Source organism: Vulpes vulpes, chromosome 6, assembly GCF_048418805.1.
Source record: "Vulpes vulpes isolate BD-2025 chromosome 6, VulVul3, whole genome shotgun sequence".
In the NCBI taxonomy this organism is placed as follows: Eukaryota; Metazoa; Chordata; class Mammalia; order Carnivora; family Canidae; genus Vulpes; species Vulpes vulpes.
In genome coordinates, this window is record NC_132785.1 from 66,410,891 (window position 1) to 66,432,511 (window position 21,621).

A 21,621-nucleotide genomic window follows, 5' to 3' on the forward strand; every position below is an offset into this window, starting at 1 on the left:
GTAAGCTTAATAAGCTATGTTCTTTTGGGAACTTGGAGTAACTTAGAAGCCTGAAAACTCTAGCCTGGCTTAAGTAACTAGGGAGGTATTGTTATCCTTGGGCAGACAGACAAGCAATGCATTTATTCATTCAGTAAATATTTATTAAGAGCTTACCACATTTTCTTTACCACTTTTCTAAGTGCTTGGATAGATCAGAGGACCACCTGAACTCTGCATTTTAACATGAGGAGAGTTGGGCACCCTGGGACAAGGGAAGAGCTCAGGGGAAATTTGCAATTTAAAATCAGGTGGGTCCCTCTGAAAAGATAATGTTTGTCTCAAAGATACATTTTAAGATTTACATAGGCACAGGAAACCTCTGTCGTCAGCATAGCATGTACAATTGTCTTGCAATCTCATCCCTCTCTGAACATCGCATTCTTAATGGCTAAAAGGGCATGAGATGCATGATGGGTAGAGATGGGATGTATTAGCTCATTATTGTAATCTTTGCCCTTTTTTCTGGAAGTTCTCTCCATCTTCGTGACTTCCTACCATCTGTCATAAGCACCGAAGATATCTGTCTTTATCACTTATGCTGGTACATGAGAATCTCCCAGACGTAGGATGAGTAGGTACAAATAACCAGAATTACAAAGATCCCATGTAGGGAAACGAAAAGAAGAGTGGTGGAAAAAAGCAGTAAAAGACAGTGCTGGAACTCAGGCTATCTTCCAGTGTCTTGGTTTAACAGATATGAGATGCAGGCAGGAGCTCAGGTATTAGTATAGACCAGTATTGTCCAACAGGACTCTTTGCCATGATGGAAATGTTTTCTACTGTGCTGTCCAAACAGTAGCCACAAGTGGCTATTGAGCCCTTGGAAAGTGACTAGTGCAACTAAGGAGCTAGCTTTAGTTTAATTTAATTTTAATTAAAATTTAAATAGCCAAATGTGGCTGGTATCTACAGGATTGGCCAGTAAAGCCTAGGCCATTGATGTTTATATGAAGAGTCCGAAAGGTTTTCCTAGTTTGAACTGAAGCCTCTGTAACATTGTTTGCCATTCATTTTAAGGTGAAAACTTCTAGAGGCTGATTTATACTTTTAGGCAACTAGAAGCATCTTTCAGCAGAAAGGAGCTTGACGGTTGGCTTTCTGGATTGAGTGCCACGAGAGAGTGGGCTCAATGTGTTCCCCAGTTAATGCAGCTGCTAGAAAACGAGCCATGTTTAGCAGTGGTTACTAACGACAAAATTGCAGCCTCTTTAGAATCCACACCAGGAGCAAGTAGGTCCTGGTTCTGCTTGTGGTGAGGCAGAGCAATGCCCCTTCTGGGGGTTTCTATCCGGAGAGTCACCAAATGTGAGGGTTTTATGTGTTTGTCTGAAAAGCATGGGCTGTTTTTCTTTCTCCTATTAGGTTGCCAAAGGCATCTCCCTGTGCTTACAATAGATTCCCCTACCTCCTCTTTCCTTTCTCCTCTTCCCCTAGGAGAGATAATTGGACTGTGTGATTTCCATTAAATGTAATGTACCACATGCAGATGAAACACAATAGCAAAATGCATTAAGATAGAAACCTTTGGAAAAAATGGTCTGGGTGTTTTTCCATTTGTTAAAATTAGCTACCAAATTATTTTTGTTTTTGCACAATTAAATGCAAAGCTCTCATTTACTCTTTTAAAAGGTGACTTGCATTCAATATTCTTGTAAACAAATGATCTTGTTTTAATAAGAGAAATATCACAATCATTTTTTGTCTTGTCGTATATGTGTATATGTATGTGTGTATATATATATATATATATACACACACACACATGCATATATATATTTGAAAAATATATACGTGTATTCACATACTCAGTAACAGACCACATAGTGGTGCTCTAAACCTGCCAAAATCACACAGAAGAGCTTTGCAGTTGTTAGATGAAAATGCAGTGAGCCTGATTGCAGTTAGAATCCTCTCTGAAATGGACTACTGATAAGTTTCCTTTAAAAATATGCTTCCAGCATTCATCATTTTGCAAGATAGACCCTTTGTACACACTCTAAAATGATGAGTTGAACAAACAGCACTAAAGGAGAAAAAGCCATTTGAGAAAGCCTTGTCTCATCCATAAACGTGAAATAACCATTTCTTTCTCCTTCCATAACTATCATTATTATTAGGTTTTAATTAAGTTCATGCCACAGCTCAGTGGTTAGGTTTAGGAATCACATGCTCTGGACAAAAGGCAAAATGAGTTCAACAGTATCTATTTCAGGCTCCTTATTTAATCATTCTCCTTGTCTCATCCCAAGCTGTTTTGGTTGACAGTTATCCTTGGTAGGCTGCAAAACGGTTCAGAATGTCAGGGTCAGAGTGTTCTAGTACCTACATGTGCCATCAGGAGACTAAGCGATCTGCTCTTTGAAAGTGCTTGGGTTTTACAATTAGATAGAGGGAGCATGAACAGTGAAATTTCTAACAGAGCATACATGTAAAAGTACAGTGTGATAAAAACAACACTGCTTTTGCAGCCAGTCTGAATTGTGTTGGGGACTAGCATATGTTCAAAGCCGGTTATCTTTCTTTTCACGATTGGCCTGAGAAACTACTGCTACGTCCCTGGGTGGGGGAGAGGGGTCACTGAAATTCACATGGAATTTAATTTCATTTATAATTGTGGGAGTGTATGATTGGGAATGACCAGAATAAACACTCTTTGCTTTCTTCTGGTGATTCAGAAATGTGTGGAAACTGTACTTGAGTAGGCATTTGAAAAAGGTTTTGTCTTATATTTTGGATGTTTACAAATCAGATGGTCTATGTATCAGCTGTCTATTATCATGTTAATGCTATGTAACAACAACACCCGGTTTAAACAATGAGCATCGATTTATCTCATGAATATGCAGGTGTGCTGGGTGGGTCTTCTGATCTCAGCTAGCGTTGACTAATCTCAGCTGGGCTCTTTCATGTGTCTGAAGTCGGATGCAAGGCTGCTGGCTGCAGGCTGCCTGCTGGCTGTTCTACAACGGGGTGGCTGAGTTCTCCTCCAAGTGTCGCATTCTCCAGCAGGCTAGTCCAGGCTGTTTTCTTGCAGGAGCTGGTTTCCTAGAGAGGGAGAGGGCAGAAGCTTGCAGGGCCCCTTAAGACATAGGCTCGGAGCTTGCACACACGGTTCCCTCTGCCACGTTCTGTTCACCAGAGCAAGTCACAGGCCAGCCCAGATTCAAGGGATGAGGAAATAGATTTCACCTCTTGATGGAAGCAGAATAAGAGCCATTTCTGTGATGAATCTACCATAACATAGGAACTCTAAAAATATATTGGTGTCAATCTTGTGAAAGGTCTGAGTTTGAGATTTAAACCCTACCCATTGTTATCAGAGCATGTGGGATACTTAAGAAATAAAGATGAGTAATATAAAGGAAAACAATAATGAGACTTGACTTATGTGTGACATTGATCACCCCAATTACTGAACTAGAGCAATATTTGTCCATATCTACATAGTATTTCATAACGTCCACAGACTGGCTCAAAGCTCCAATGAAACCAATCCAAGTATTGTCTGTTGAAGATAAGAATCTACATGCTCTATTAAAGCTATACTCTCATAATAATGGTTATTTTATGTGACTTGCATAAACCAAAACAAGGAAATCATTAAGCTAGAATATTTATAAGGAGGTCTTTTAGATTTTTAGAGTTCTGTTGCATCAGGCCTTATATAACACAGAGATTCCACCATAACCCTAATATACTATGATCTTAGTAAGGAACAGGATTAGCCTGTGTGGCAGGTGTTAGTCCTGTTTGCCAATGAATAGAGTTCATTATATATTCATTTTCCTTCTGTTCTCAACATAAAACTATCCACATTCCAACCTTGGAGCAAAACCCAAAACAGACCGCTATGACTTTTCTTTCCTTCTCTTCTTTCTCTTATTCTTGTTATTAGATTACAATTCTTCATATGCAGACTGCTGGAGCCTGGTAGGTCCATGTGCGAACATCTACTTTTTGCTATAATTGTGGGATGTCTAGAATGAAGACAGACTCTGCGATCCCTTTGGTCATTATTTTTTAAAATTGGTAGCATGTTAGAATCACCTGGAATCTTTTAAATACTCATATCTTTGCCTTTCCTAAAATGGATTAAATCTGAATCTTTGATGGGAGGAGCCCAGGCATCAGGGGTTTAAAGCATTTCCCTGGTGATTCTAATGGTCAGTTAAGGTTGAGAACCACACGTTAGGTGAATATTAATTTGATTCAAGATTCACACCTACTTATGTACCCATTGCCTTATTCTAATTTTTTAGTATGTAAATGCACAACATTTCTTGAACTCTAGGTTAAAAGTCAAAAACAAAATCATTTGTGTGTGCATATATAGACAATTGATCATTGTACTTTTTATCTTAGGTGCTTGGAGACATACCTAAATATATCCAGGGGCTCTAGTAACTTAAGAATTCTTCCTCTACAGGGGTGCCTGGGTGGCTCAGGCAGTTAAGCATCTGCCATCCGCTGCAGCCCTGGTTTTAGCCTCCTGGGATGGAGTCCCATATCAGCTCCTATTTAGCAGGGAGTCTGCTTTTCCCTCTCCCTCTGCCCTTCCTCCCTATTTCTGTTCTCTTTTTGTTCATGTTCTTTCTCAAATACATAAATAAAAATCTAAAAAAAAAAAAAAAAAAAAAGAATTCTTCCTGTAGAAAAAATTTAGGAAGATTTGCTCTCTGATAACTCCCTTTCAAGGTTTCATAAGTTGTGATTTGTAGGCTATCTAGGTCTTGTCTGGTAGGCCTGAAGGGAGTGCAGGTTCTCTCCCATTATTACTCAACACCCCTAAAGAAACATGAGGAGAAAGAAATAACCCAACAGCAAAATCTTCTTTCTCAGCAGACTAAGACACAAGATGAAAAAAGACCAGAAACCTGAAGGAAAAGTTGCCTGATTTTTGCTTTATTTTTAATTTAAAAATATCACTTTAGGGATCCCTGGGTGGTGCAGCGGTTTGGTGCCTGCCTTTGGCCCAGGGCGTGATCCTGGAGACCCGGGATGGAATCCCACGTCGGGCTCCCGGTTGGTTCATGGAGCCTGCTTCTCCCTCTGCCTGTGTCTCTGCCTCTCTCTCTCTCTCTGTGTGACTATCATAAATAAATAAAAATTAAAAAAAAATAAAAATAAAAATATCACTTTAAATGATTCTCCTTTCTATCTCAATATGTGTGTGGGAAGGAAATAAGGGAAAGTGGGTGAGTAGGAGCTTTATTGTCATTGTATAAAGTCTTGAGAGAGAAAACTGTGCTTACCCACACGTGAACTCCCTGGCCCTGGGATCCATGGCCAGGTTCTCAAGATGCATAGCCTTTCGCCTTCCAAGCAAATGAGGATAAGCTAGCAGCCATTGCTCAGGGATTGAGTGAACCAGACAGAGCCTTGCAGCCTCATTGTCTAACGGATTTTCTTTTCAGACACTTCTTATAAACAGGTACTGTCTTAGGGTTGCTGCTTCTTCCCAACTACTGGTCATTTCTGGCTGGTTCAATATATTGATGCAGGTCAATGGAAATGGAAATTAACAGAGCAATTAGTGTGTGCCCTAGCCTGGGGCTTTGCTAGTTACTTTTTCATGCATTATCTTATTGAACTCTTACAGAAATCCTACACAATAGGTACTGTTATTATCCATCTTTTGGAGATATTGTAGTGAATCATTAAAGAGATCAGAGAACTTTTCCAAGGTTATTAAACAGCTCTTTCAGTTGGCATATTGGTTGTCTGAACCTGTATTATTTTAAATCCTACACAGCGTCAGGCATGCAAATAGAAATCTGACTACTCAAAATCAGAAAAAAAAACCCAAACTTGGCTAATGTTGTGACTTAATGTGTAGATCCATAGCACACACACACATATTTGCACACACACAATTACACCAATTCTGTGTTTTGGTTCATTGCTTCCCTCCTCATGAGCAGAAGAGGTAAGCGAAATATATTTTTACACATTTTCAACCTCCCTGTTTTCTTTGTTCTCTCCATCCGGAAAATGTATTTTTCTTCGGCTAAAATCTGTTTCTTTTATTGTCTTTGCCTTTCAGACCTTAAAAGTTTGAGAGAAGTTGCTTTCAATATATACTATAAAACATAAGTCTATTTCTAGGCTTATGAACACTGAAGAAGTTTAGGTAATTAATTTGGTTTGGTAACTCCTTTCTCTTTAAGCAAAACTGGTCTTTAGTGAAATGACCTTGGTCTGTTTTCCCTGTAGTGCCGATACACTGAGGAATTCTTTTTTTTTTTTTAATAATAAATTTATTTTTTACTGGTGTTCAATTTACGAACATACAGAATAACACCCAGTGCTCATCCCGTCAAGTGCCCCCCTCAGTGCCCGTCACCCATTCACCCCCACCCCCCGCCCTCCTCCCCTTCCACCACCCCTAGTTAATTTCCCAGAGTTAGGAGTCTTCATGTTCTGTCTCCCTTCCTGATATTTCCCACACATTTCTTCTCCCTTCCCTTATGTTCCCTTTCATTATTATTTATATTCCCCAAATGAATGAGAACATATAATGTTTGTCCTTCTCCGATTGACTTACTTCACTCAGCATAAATCCCTCCAGTTCCATCCACATTGAAGCAAATGGTGGGTATTTGTGGTTTCTAATGGCTGAAGAATATTCCATTGTATACATAGACCACATCTTCTTTATCCATTCATCTTTCGATGGACACCGAGGCTCCTTCCACAGTTTCGCTATTGTGGACATTGCTGCTAGAAACATCGGGGTGCAGGTGTCCCGGCGTTTCATTGCATCTGTGTCTTTGGGGTAAATCCCCAACAGTGCAATTGCTGGGTCGTAGGGCAGGTCTATTTTTAACTCTTTGAGGAACCTCCACACAGTTTTCCAGAGTGGCTGCACCAGTTCACATTCCCACCAACAGTGCACGAGGGTTCCCTTTTCTCCGCATCCTCTCCAACATTTGTGGTTTCCTGCCTTGTTAATTTTCCCCATTCTCACTGGTGTGAGGTGGTATCTCATTGTGGTTTTGATTTGTATTTCCCTGATGGCAAGTGATGCAGAGCATTTTCTCATGTGCTTGTTGGCCATGTCTGTCTTCCTCTGTGAGATTTCTGTTCATGTCTTTTGCCCATTTCATGATTGGATTGTTTGTTTCTTTGCTGTTGAGTTTAATAAGTTCCTTATAGATCTTGGAAACTAGCCCTTTATCTGATACGTCATTTGCAAATATCTTCTCCCATTCTGTAGGTTGTCTTTTAGTTTTGTTGACTGTATCCTTTGCTGTGCAAAAGCTTCTTATCTTGATGAAGTCCCAATAGTTCATTTTTGCTTTTGTTTCTTTTGCCTTCATGGATGTATCTTGCAAGAAGTTACTGTGGCCAAGTTCAAAAAGGATGTTGCCTGTGTTCTCCTCTAGGATTTTGATGGAATCTTGTCTCACATTTAGATCTTTCATCCATTTTGAGTTTATCTTTGTGTATGGTGAAAGAGAGTGGTCTAGTTTCATTCTTCTGCATGTGGATGTCCAATTTTCCCAGCACCATTTATTGAACAGACTGTCTTTCTTCCACTAGATAGTCTTTCCTCCTTTATCGATTATTAGTTGACCATAAAGTTCAGGGTCCACTTCTGGGTTCTCACTGAGGAATTCCTTTTAGAGAATCATACTTTTTCTCAATTCTAGGGAAGTCTCTTGTTTCTGAATCTCCCTTGTGGTTTCACTCAGGCCAGCTTGGATGGTCCACCATGCTAAGTTGAACCTCCTGGAACAGAATTTGCTCAGTGAGCTGTCATCTCTGAAAATTTGGAAGTGTTTTCAAAACAGCAAATGTGTATTTTGGGAGCCAATTTTTGAAAGGTCAAAACATTACATTTTCAAAATCTGGAATAGATTTTTGTTTCTACACTTGTTCTGGCATATTTTGTTATCTGTAAAGATAGGCAAAGACTTTGGCTATCTTTTGTTAAATTTTATGTATACATATATATGCTTATATATATAATTTATATTTTTATATATAAAATTTACACGTATATAAAATATACATATTTATGTATATGTGCCAAGACATGTCTAAAATACAGTACATAAACTAGGAGGAAGAATATAATAAAATTGTACAATAGCCAATCTTTATTATTTACAGTTGGAATACAAGTAGCCTCTGCTAGTGAGAAATCATTGGTACACGTGACTTTCTGGAGCAGGAACTAGGCTTATTATCTATGAACAGCTGTTGGATTGGCTGCATATCCTGCCAAGTTTGGTTCTCTTCCACAATCCAAATGTAGTTGCTCTGTTGTACTGTAAGCTACTTTAACTTGACTACACTAAGATCTATTAAAGAAAATGATTATATCAACATGCATCATTTGGTACAACAGAAATGAAGCTACTGTATTAGAACATTTTCTTAGGATCAATGTTTCTCAATTTGCCTCGACATTTACTTTCAATAAATGTCTAGCTTTACCTTGGCATTTATCTAGCAACAGCAACTATTATCTTGTGATAGTGTTCCAGTCCAGTGACTTTATTTCTCATATGTATATTTTGAAACATACGTGCAGTAATGAGAAGCATATTAAGAAGAGGCAAAATAAATAAATGAAAAAGTTATGTAAATGACAGTATTATTAAGATTAATATTCAGCAAGTTCAAAACAGAAAACATGAAATAATATTTTGCAATGTCTGTTGATAAATTTGTTCCAATGCCCCCCCCCCCATCTCTTATTTATGTAAAATATTTTCTTATAGTTCTCCTTCCTTTTGTCTTTTCCTTGGCCACCAACAATGGCACTGTGCAAGTTTTGATGAAAATACTTAAATATTTTATGATGAGATCCTGAAGATTTATGCTTTTTCTCAGACTAGATACATTGCAGAGGAGTGTATCCACCTAGAACTGTTTATTTATTCTTAGGGAAAAGGCCAAGAGTTGGCTTGTTTTAAATGAGCAAATCTGTAATAGCTTCAGGGATCAGTCAACTGGAATTGGGACTCCAGCCTCTGCTCACAGATGGAGAAACTTAGAGGCTGTTGATCATAGAATTGCTGATGCTTTTGTCATCCCTCTAGCCAATTTTGTCTTTTTCTTAAGAAATTTGGGCAGCCCGGGTAGCTCAGTGGTTTAGTGCCACCTTCAGCCCAGGGTGTGATCCTGGAGACCTGGGATCTGAGTCCCACATGGGGCTCCCTGCATGGAGCCTGCTTCTCCCTCTGCCTGTGTTTCTGCCCCCCTCTCTCTTTCTCTCTCTCTCTCAACCTCTCTCTCTCTCTCTGAAGAATGAATAAATAAAATCTTAAAAAAAATTCTATTTGCTTATATTCCCCTCTTTAAGAGTGATAGATTTCCTTTAACATAGAGCGCATGCACAGTAGGTATGTGATGCTTGTATCTCCAAAGAAACAACCTAATTTTGAGGAATAGTCAGTAGATTAGAAGGTGATGTGGGTTTTAATTCACATTCTACTCCTGCCAATTAGTTATGAAATTTTTGGACAAGTCATGGAAACTCTGGGTTTTATTTTCCTCATCTATAAAATGGAGAGCATAAGTCGGCTTGGTATCTTAAAGGCTTTCCAGTGTTCACACTCTGTGAGTACATGTACACTTTTATAAGGCATTAAAGTATCAAAATCATAGCGAATCAACACTAAAATTCTGATAAACTAAGTTGTCATATGATTGACCTTCCTTGCATCCTGTTACCTTAAAAAAGAAAAATCTGTGCACTGATTCACTGAGTGCTACTGTTGAATCAGACCAAAGTATTGTCACTATTCCAGGTTTTCTTTTCCCACTTCCCATGTAAAGAGACCATTGACAGCATTGTTTTGCTCCAAGAGTCATATTCCATATATTGGTGGTCAGGTTGCTGTACTGTGTATCTTGTGAACTTAATAACTAGGCATGTCTTCTCCTGAGCAGTGGTAACGTATTTTCATAGATAAGTGGCACTCCATATTTGAGGAATAGAATGAAGTCCAGGATTTTTTAAACCTTCTCATTTTTCATGTAGATGCTCGATCATTGCTGTTGGATGAGATAATCTGCCAAGTTGAAATAACAGTGCAGGTGATATTGATGGGGCTATGATATGATTAATATCAGGCAAGGTATCAGGACATCATAAAATAAAGAATTGGCTCAGTTGAGTCAAACTTTTCATATATATTCCTTTTAGAGGACTACACTTCAAACTTTGGGCTTCTTTTACCAGAGGAGAGTCTTTTACCAGATGACTTGATCATGACTTTTTAACACACACACACACACACACACGCACACACACACACACAACTTTGGAGGAAATGTTACTGGAGTGAGTGAAATTAACATGAATAGAAGTTTTTTTTTTCTTAAATGGAGGTCTTTTGTTAAAAAGAGGCATTTCTAGAGAGTCTACTATTTTAGAACTAAAAAAAAAGATTCTTGAGTAAGGAGGAGAACTTAAGCAGGGTAAATAGAATCAATTAATTCTCCTTTTATTAAGATGAAATAATGCATCACTTCTGTACTCTTGTCTCTAGCACATATAATTCCATTGTATTTATATTACCAAATCCATTTATTAAATTGCATACCTTTATAGTTTCACAATTTATTATCTCAGAGATAAAAACAATTAGAGTATATTAATTACAGATAGAGACCAGGGTAGCATTTAATTATAAAAGAAAACCAAATTTACCTTGATTTCAAATCTCCCATTTGCTTTATAATCATCAATAGAACAATTCTGGAAAATAATTCTGTGGCTAATGACTTTGGGAGAAATTTAAGGTGAATCACCTAATAGCCTCATTAGCTCAAATCATTGGCTAGAGCTATCCTACATTCAGATCCTAAGGCATTCAGTACTTTATACACAAATCATGAAAGCAGAGTTTCTTATAAATCCTGAAATACAGTTTTAACTGATTTGGTTCATTATTTTAGATAACTTGTTAACCATAGTCATGAAGAATTATTTCTTTTGATTAAGCAGTGTTATTAAGATTAAAGAAAGAAACTAGTCATAACCCATGACCCACTAAATGGTCTATGATGTGGTGTGTTACCATACAGGGGTTCAGGCTGTTGAGAGAAGAGCATAGCCAACCTGCTTGTTGATAGTTCAGCTCTATTTGAGTCAATCTGGCAAATATTTATTATAAGCTTCTACTGGTTTCCAGGACTGTAAGAGATAAGAAGATACATAAATTCTAGAACCTATCCTCTAAGGAACATATATAATCAGTTTGAAGGGATGTGATGAGTATATACATACATATATGAAGTATACTCATCATATATATACACATATTATATATACATACATGCATCATATATATAATTACAAGTAAAAATATCAATGCTGTAGAGTGATAAAATATAAAACTAGAGTTCAAAGGAAGGGATGATGCCCTTTAGTTGGACAGAGCAGAAAAATTTCAAGGACTAAGAGGCTATAACAGACAAAAATGGAATGACATTAACAATAGTAAAGTGGTGTGTCATATGTGGGAAGCAGACTATAATTCTGTTTTGGCAATAGTCTTGATCAAGGGTCAGCAAACATTTTCTATGAAGGGCCAGAGAGTAAATATTTTAGGATTTGTGGGGCATATGATCTCTGCCATAATCACTCAACTCTGCCTAGATAGTATGAAAGCTGCCATGGACAATACCTTGAGACAAGAGTGTACATGTTCTAGTAGATAGACAAGAGGATAAAAAGGTGAGTGTGAGGCTAACAATATGTAAATGAGTTTGCCTGTGTTCCAGTAAAATTCTATTTTACAGAAATAATGGCAGTCTGCATTTGGCCTATGGGGTAGGCTATAGTTGGCCAACGTCTAGTTACAAGGCTCAAAATATATGTCAGTGGGAGATAAAATAATTTGGGTCATATTGCTATGTGTTTTGAATATCCTGCTGAGGAATTTGTGCCTAAGTCAATGGTAAATAGAGAGCCATTGTTAGTTACTACGTGCAAAGAATAAAAACATCCCACCAAACATTTATTTCATACTTATTATTGCTAGGTACTGTGGTACCTAGTGGTATGTGCTATCTAAGGATGGAATTTGAGGCAAAGTTGACCGGCTATTAGGGGGATTTTCCTTGAATTGGCATCTAAGTCTCCTCATATCACAGAACGTGAGCAAAACACTTATATGCTAGCACTGAAGACTATTTATAAATCTGCCTAGATTACCTTATAATTCATTAACCTACAACAAACAAATGATACTTATGATATTCCTATTATGTGCCAGATAATGTGCTGAATAGTATGGATGCAGAGATGGATAAGGCATTAGGCCTTGCTTCCACGGAACTCATAATCTAGTAGAGCATAAAGGTATATAAATAAATAATTACAGTGTTTAACTGGCACATGGCAGGATATACCAACTGAAATTGTACTTAACATAAGGGAGTGATTCTGTTTAAGGAGGTCCAGAAAAGCATCAAAGAAGTAATATCCAACATGGGTATTAAAGAATATTTAAGCATATGTCTCCAGAGAGAAAATGAGAGTATTCTAGGAGAGGGTATAAAAGCACCAAGGTGTCACAGCCGATTACATATGGCTACTAGTTCAGGGTAGCAGTCTAATGTAATGTAAAGAATTTTAACTAGGCATAAAAGTGTTAACTAGTAACAAAAGACAAAACAGCAACCACAACCACAACAGTAACTCATTATGGAGGTAGTAATTGCATGGTCAAGGCTAGGGGAATATTGGGAAGAAATTAGAATTATTAAAACCTAAAAGTCTGCAGAAGAGGCTCTGTGGGGTGGGCCTCAGGCATCTGAGGTGGGCTGCTGGGTGTCTCTGAGGGGTGTGCTATGGGACTGTTTGTACAAATGGTAGGAAAATTGCAAACAGAATTTAGCTGCCTTTCTAGGAAGAAATTGCCACTTCTGGGTCAAAGAAGCATTACTAGTGGGTTGGTCAAGTATCAGGGAGCAAAAAGGAAGTAAACAGGAAGCACACAGGAAGGAATAATTCTTTTCTTCCTTGTCGAGTCTTGCACCTCCAGCTATTGTACCCTACTGGTGGAGCTCAACAGGGAGACACTGGCAATGCAGAAATGCTATCTGTAAAGTCCCAGTCTCAGCATCACAGGGCCATGTAGGTAGAAGGGTGGTTTTGGAGCTGAGAGACAAAAGTGTGGTAAGTAACTGGCGCTTTCAGTATGTCTAACATATAAGTTATGTGTTTGAAAATTAGGCAAGTTGTATAGTTTCATACCAGTTGAGGGGTGGGGCTTTATTCTGTAGGCCCTGGAAGCCACCCAGCGGTAGGTCGAAGCATTAATATACAGTGTTCCTGGCTTTATAGCATAGTGTATTCTCAGTTCTGGTAGAAGCTTGCCTTGTGTTCCATCTTCAGAATGATTTGGTAGTAACAAGTGTTCTGTGTGTTCTTAAATGGTCATCACTGGTAAGTGATGCCAAAATTTGGCATAACAATGGCTTATTCTTATGTTTTGGAACTATTAGTGACCATAATATTTCATTTGCTTTTACTGAGGGGAGATCCACTGCCGACTCATGGATAATATATACAGAAAGTTTCTTCCCAATTCAGCATTTGTCCTTCTATTTGTAAACTGAAGCTATTTTTAGCTTAACAGTTTTAGAAAATTGAGCTGAGCATTCTCTGTGCAGGGTGCTAAATGCTAGGTTAGGCTGTTCATTTTCTATACCAGACAGATGAATTATAAGAACAAAGGGAAGGAGAGAGCAGGTAATGGCAGAAGCTGAGCAGAAGAATATGGATATATGGTTAGTGACCATCCAGGAGGATTAACACCTTTGTCTTCCCTGGAAATGTTATACTGGGCCAAGAAAAACTAAAAAAAGACTGAATTATTAAGGGAGGGGGTAAAATTTGAAGAAGAACCATTCCACATAATTCAGTGGATTGGGAGAAATTCCATTCTTACTCATTAACTTGATTTTTTAATACCTTTGGGTCATCATATAATTTTAATAGGGACCTTTAGAATGTGATGGGCCGGAGGAAGAGTGGAGCTAATATGTAAATTCAGAATTGGTAACATAGACATATTGATGGCCTTTGTTAGTCTTAAATGTTTGCCCTATTCTTTTCTGTGACAAATCTTTTAAAATAATTATGAATGCTTCCAGATAATTTTAGGAGAACTAAAAAACTCTGAACCAAATTATTTCTTCAGTATAGAATATCTTTCTATGCCTAGTGTGTCATCATTTAATGGACTTAATATTAATAAATTATTGCAATAGAATCTAATAGCAGTGGATTCCTATGTGACAAGAACAAATTTTCAACGAAAGTGAGAACATATATTATGATCAGAGACAGGGGCTTGAATCAAAGATTATCACTCTATTAAAATAAAAAATAATGAAAATGATATTTGAAAAGAAAAACATGTCAAGTGGAGGAATGCTATAAAGTATAGATTAATTTAAAAAAAATTTGTGTTAACTCTTCCTGCTACTAGGGATTTAATACGTCAACGTTTTCCCCTCAAGTGTGTGTCATAGCTTATTAGACGACCTGTCTTGGAATTACAAGTAATTTGGCTTGCTTTGATTTGAAGCCTTTGATAAGAAGCCCATTGATTCCCTTCTAACAATTAAATACTCCAAACTACAAACCTAATTGAAATACACAGGTAATAACCACTCTATTAAGCTCCAGTATGAGAAGTGGGTGGATGAGAGATCCCATTGGCTTCTGGTATTGAGTAAACAAATAAGAAACAATGTAGCTAGAACTCAGGAGGCATTTGTCCATAATGTTGGTATCTTCGAGGGGCAGAGCCAGAGCCAGGTGGGATAATAAAGAAGCTTCTGAGAAACTCCAGAAGGCATTGGGTGGCAGGGCTGGAACATCTGTGACTCACTGGGCCTCTGTCTCCATGGGGGCTTCTCAGCTGTTTCAGAACAAACATCTCCATTCCGATGCTATTTCCACCGTGCTATGTTCTGAATATTTGTGTACTCCGCCCCCACCCTCCCTCCACCAAATTCATGTGTTGAAATCCTAATGCCCAATGTGATGGTATTCAGGAGGTACTTAGATCATAGGGGTGGAGCCCTTATGGGTGGGATTAGTGACCTTATAAAAGAGACCCCACAGAGATCTCTCACCCCTTCCACCATGCGAGGATACAGTAAGTCTGCTGTCTGGAAGAGGATCCTCCTCTGACCATGCTGGCTTTCTGATCTTGGACTCCCAGACTCCAGAACTGTGAGAAATAAATTTCAGTTCCTTATCAGCTGCCCCATCTGTGGTATTTATACCTGAACTGAAGAAGACATTGAGGTTTACTGCTGTATAGAATGATGGGGGATGGTTACCAGTATTATTCACCCACTGTTGAGAAGCAAGACTGGTTAAATAATTGATGGGCCCCGTGCAAAATAAAAATGGAGTCCCTCATTCAAAAATAATTAAAGATTTGAAGACAATGACTACAGAGCATTAAACCAAGCATGAGGTCTTTCTAAGTGTGGAGCTCTGTGCAACTGCATGGGCCCTACGCCCACAAAGCTGGCCCTACTAGGTATGGAGTTAGGATTTGTTCATTCATTTCATATTTAATTCACTCATTTTGTTGGCATATATTTAGTGTCTACTGTGTTATGGCCTTGTGATCAATGTTGGGGATATGGCAGGAACAAAACAGACAAGTGCCCTGTTCTTAGGAAATTTGTGTTTTGTGTATGTGGTCATAGATATTGGGAGGTTTTGATGATGGGGTTATGGTCCTTCTCCAAACACCTCCAAATCGTATTTCTGAAGTCTTGAGACTACTGGAAGCAACGCAGGGTCAAATATTTATGGCATTATTAAGTATGTGAATAATACTGTCTGTTTCAGCATTTATTTCTCTACAGGCATCCTAGAAATCTGTCATCGTAGGAGCAAAAGAAAAATCCCAAACCATTTCTAGTCTTTCAGGCCTATCTACCTTTACTTACTTACCCATTTGATGTGTGATCATAGTTCCTCTCTTTCATCAAGAATCTTCTCTCAGCATAGAATGAGAGAGACAACACATTCTTTTGGTTTTTAGTTCTCAGGTCCTTAAGAGTATTAACATAATGAATCAATCAACAGGAATTTTCTGAGCACCTTTCTCTGCATCAGGCACAGTGCCAACTACTGGAGGAGGGGACTGAGCAGGTAAAAAGTTGAGGAGATCAGGCACGGACGACAAGATCAGAATCCCAAAAGGGGCAACAGTCAGTAATGTTGTACCTAAGGGCAGTAATGAGCAATGACCCTGTGTCAACCTTAATCATACATACTGTCACCTATATTCACATATTCAGCCTTTGGTTCAGTGAGGTGGTATGTATTACTAAAGATGAGAGGGAAAAAGAACTCTCTCAAGGTCATGCAACTAGCAAGTATCCAATCAAGTGGCACATCCTTAAATATATCGCAGTATATTTAAGTAAGTGCCCGGTAGGAGATCTTCCAGAGCTGGTTTAATGGGGAGAGTCTTTATGAATGAGGAGCCACGGTCATCGAGAGACGTTTCCTTCTCATGCCCCCTAGCCTGAGAACTGTCTCTGCCCCTCCTACCCAATGTGTGAGACCATGTTTGAACGTGCTCTCCGTGACCTCAGCTGTTTACGTGTTTTACCTGATCCAACCTGGACCCATTAGATTCTCTCTCCTGGGAGCCTAAAACCTGGACTCAATTTAATTATCCTTTGTTCTCTGGGAAGTAATGTAAATAAGGCCTCGGGCTTTCTTGTTTGCTTGTGTGCATTTGGAAGCAGAACAGTCAGTCTGACAGAAAAGAAGGGGAGAGGTGGAGTCTTGCTAAGACAAAAAGAGAAAGACACAGACACAGATACACTGTCACACACAAAGGCACAGGAAAGGGCAGAGAGTGACGCAGGGACACAAGGCTCCAGTACAGAGCTAAGGAGTTCCCACCATCTGTCCTCAACCCCACCACCCGCCACCCCTACTTTGCTGTCTTTGGATTCCTATTACACTAATGATGTAGCACTGCCTTCTTTTTCTTCTTTCCATATTTTTTCTGTTCCTAGATAAACCTGCACAGCTGGTATTTATTTGGGTTTCCTTTTATAGCTTGAAAAATATTTAGGCATGTTTACCACAAGTGGGAATCTAGAAGCAATTTATGTACACATACCTACCGGCACTTTTCTTTTTTGAACCTGGTTTATCATAAGCGTATTAATTTAATTTTTAAAATATCAGCTGATTAATATACAGCGGCGGTTATAGTAACTCGTTTCTTTCCATCAGGCTCTTCCTGCTTCCCATTCCCAGTCTTTGAAAACCAATGCTGTTTTTTGAAAGTAACATTTAGGAAGATGTGATTAAGAAATCAAATGCCGAATATCTCTGCGAACTCTTTAGTTTCTATGGAAATAACTAAGTAAAATTTAATTCCCTTATCAGACACTAAAAGCTTAAAATGATTCCTATTAAATTGACAAATGCAGTAGTGGGTGCCTCTTATCAGAGGAGAGCATCATCTTGCTTGTCGTTTCATTGTCAGACTCGCTCTGCTTTGCCTTATGAGTGCATTCTGTTGAATACAGGGATAGAGCTCTTTATCAGTCAGGAGCGTCACACTCTTCATGGGCCAGAGTGTGGGGAAACATTTCCATGGCTCCTTATCTAGTAGAATGTTGCCAGTACAGCTTCCTTTAAACCTGAAGGATGGCTTGGTGCCGGTCCCAGTAGAGAGGTGTGCACGTACAGCTTGCACTTTTGCATCATCGTGTGTCACTTGTGGGGCTTCAGATTTCCTCCTTCTTTCCTTGGAAAATATTTCATTTGTTGTGTCGTTGTTGGAAATGCTCTGCCCAAATGTCTTTGGGCCTGCTTTATGCCAAACACCTTCTTCAAAAACTTTTCAGAGGGATCCAGTTGAAGGATCAAGTGTTTATGGAACAGCAGGCAAGTCGTCAGCTCTAGGACCAAACCACATTGTTGTGGCTAAGAGGAAACCTAGAAGTCAAAGTGTTGCATCTTGAAATAGACTGGAATTACTGGATGTTGGTAAGAACTCCAAAGTCAGGTGAACTATCTCTAAACAGGTAATCAAAGGATGAATCCAAATAGTTCCAAGGAGACACAGAGAACAGAGATGTTACACGTGGCCTTGATCTGAAGGTTCTGGAGTCTCAGAAGAATTCTTCACACTTCTCCTACACAGCCCTTCCAGATCCATTACTGTCTGTTATGATATAGTCTTTGAATTTCAAGGGTTGCTAAGGCTCTTTGCACAGCCCTGAACATGCCATGTATTTAGGATCTGTTGTACATCTACCTAGTATTATGTTGTTTATGATTTGCCTTTCTTTCTCTTTAACCATTAGAACCAATGTGTTTTAGAATAAAAGCTAGTTTGCTAAATTATGTCTCCTTTCCCAGTTGATATAAAATATTTGTTTAAAATGTTCAGAATCCACTTATTTCCAGTGATTTTTTTCTCGTTTTTGGCATCATAGTCTTTCCTCCCTAACCAGATGACATGGCCATACTCAGAAGGAAAGAGAAGCCTAAATAAAACCCATGTTTATAAAGTCAGATGTGATGAAGGGAGAGGTGCGCTGATCAGAGAAAGCCTGGTCGTGTCACTTTTGTAGGTGTCTGTAGGTATTACAATGAACAATTTTTAAAAAGTTGACGAGGACTTACTATTTCTTACGGGGCATCACCATCGTCACTTCCTGTCTCTGTACCTTTGTATATGCTCTTCCCTCTGTCTGAAGTTCTCACTCCCATTTCATTGTCCTGTTAATTCTATTCATTCTGCAAAACCCATATCAATGCTTACTTGTTCTGTGCTCTTCCTGAACTCCCCAGAAAGTGGCAGCCAGTCACCTCTGGGACCAGCAACCAATTACATACTGTGATGCGTACAAATTATTAAGGCATCATAGCGATCGCTTTATTCCTTGAAGTCAGGGAATATTCCTTAATCATCTTTGCCACATTAGAACCTACAACAGTGTCACGTGGTAGATGCTCACTATGTATCGGTTGAATGAATACACAAAGGATTCATTAAATAAATTATGGTTTGACCATCAATAGAAAGCTTCACAGGTATTGTGAATTATGTGGGAAATATTTCTGTTATAATATTAAGTGATGACTGCAGTATCTATGAAACAGTATTTACAGTATGATCTCAAATATGTTAATACATACATGTTTGTGAACAAAAAAAGGTCCTCAGAAGCTATAATTGCCCTAAAATATTGCAGTATTTATTTCTTGGTAGTAGCACTACAGATGATTTCTTTATTTTCTGAATTTCTACCGTCTGTGTGTTTTGTAATCTAGGAAAAATTAATTATAATTAGAAATACAAGCTTCCTATGACTGTCTTGACAGAAAGTTCCTTCCTTGCTCTGTCTTGGTGGTCATTTTTAATCCCATGTAGGACTTTTCTTTCCTTAGTGGGCTGGTATGTGGGTATGGTCTGGCCCAGAGGCCAGCCATACAAATGAATATCTGCTCTGAATTCTCTCCAGTTTACAAATGGTTCTGAATGTAAACATAAATTAAAATAGAACGTACAGATCTCCTCCTTAAGAGCATAGTTTGAACTGAGAGATAAAACAAGTGAAGGCAGCCAAGAGAGGGAGATTAGGGGGTCACAGCATCACTCAGGTTTTTAATGCTTCTTTGATGTTTTAATTGTCAATTTTCCAATGAAAGAAATCCTAAAACAAATAGCAAGAGTCTTCCCCTTTCTATTTTGTGCTATTGTTTTGACTGCTGTTGTTTTTATAAAAATTGCACTCTTGCTGTTTCAGAGAAGGATTAATACCCCCAATCTCATTATTGTGCAATCGTCCCCCGGTGGTTTCTTTGTTTGCACATTGTAATTATGGATAGCATTAATTGTTCACGAAACTACCATTTCTCCTGTTTATTTTTGCATATATTTCAAATACCCATTATAACTTCTCCATCTTTTGTATAGTGAATCGGTTTCATGGCGATATGACAATGCATTTGTCTTTTCCACTGCCCTGCACAGGGTTAGAACAATTTATAAAGAATTCACATTATTATTTTGGAGCAGAGCTGAGTGTTAGTTTCAGTGTAAATCTCCTCAAAGCACTTCTTGCCATAATAGCAACATTTTTTTTTCAGAGATGCCATAATTCTGGGTTGCATTTGTTGCTTCCGTTGGCAACCAAATGTCCCATCATTGCAAATTGATGGCAGTAAAATTGACCTTTATTATGGCCTTTTTATTCGCTTAACTCAGAAGGATTTACAGCATTATATTTTGTTACCACATTGACTGTTAATGGGAACTATAAAAGAATGACTGAATTCTACATATCCTTTTTATTTTCTAATGCCCTTGGCATTATTTACCAACTAGACTTAGATTTTAAGATTTCTCTTGGACAATTCAGGAGGGGTTTTGTAACACCAACTCTTCTTCCTTATGTGAGATGCATATTCTGCTATATACTGTCAAAATAATTAAATGCTTGTTATAAATTTGGGCCCTTAAAATGACAAAACTGTTGCATGTAAAGTAATGGAAGAAACAAAAATTTCTGAAAGAAAAAAAAACCCACAAGGTAATTCAAACTGCTTTACCTGTAAATAATGAGAATTTAATGAAGCTCATATTGCAAAATCTTTCTTTTCCAAGTGCATAATGCATTTATTTTCATATTAATTGTCCTTCCCCTTGCATCCTTAGGACGGTGCTCACAGAGGAAAGGTTATATTCGTCAGGCTGCAAGTGAGGGCCTGTAGTGTCCCAGTTTGGAGCTGCTTAGGACTCTTTTCAGAATGAAAGGAAGACCCCCCTGGTTCTGAAAACCTGGGCTTAACTACTGGGTATTTGTGCACAGTTGTTGGAGAAAAGGAGAGTAACTGTTCTTGGATGCTTAGGAGTTACCAAACTGGGGAGTTGTGCTGAGGGCCTGAGCAAGTTTGGGGACCTCTGTGTCCCAGAATTCTGTTTAGACCCTGGAGATGCAGGAGAAGCTTGAGCGCCAGGTCTCAGGGAGCACAGGCAGGAGGGAAGCATCTGCCATTTCATCCACGGGCTCTGCTTCTTTTGCTCACAAAGCTGAGTTTCCCTGTCAGCTTGCTATTGTTTTAGTGTCCAGTATTGTTCTAACTGTCCCCAAATGTTCTCCAGTTTCCAGAGGAGATTTTTAAAACTACAGTTGATTCTTGAACAAGGAGAGTTTGAGGGTCCACTTATATGCAGATGTCTGTTGATAAACACTACAGTACCATAAATGTGCTTTGTCTTCCTTATGATTTTCTTAGGAACATTTGCTTTTCTTTAACTTACTTGATTGTAAGAATACAGTACGTAACATACCAAACATGCGGAAATTGACTGTTTATGTTAGCACTAAGGCTTCCGGTCTACAATAAGCTTATTAGCAGTTAAGTTTGGAGGGAGTCAAAAGTTATATGCCAATTTCTGACTTTGTGGGTGTGGGTACCCCTGATGTCTGAGTTGTATATATATTCTCTCTCTTCACAGTGGCATTTTGTTTTGGGGATCTTTAAATTTTTAAATATAACGTGAAGTACCACTAGATTAATACTTGTTTAGGCTTTTG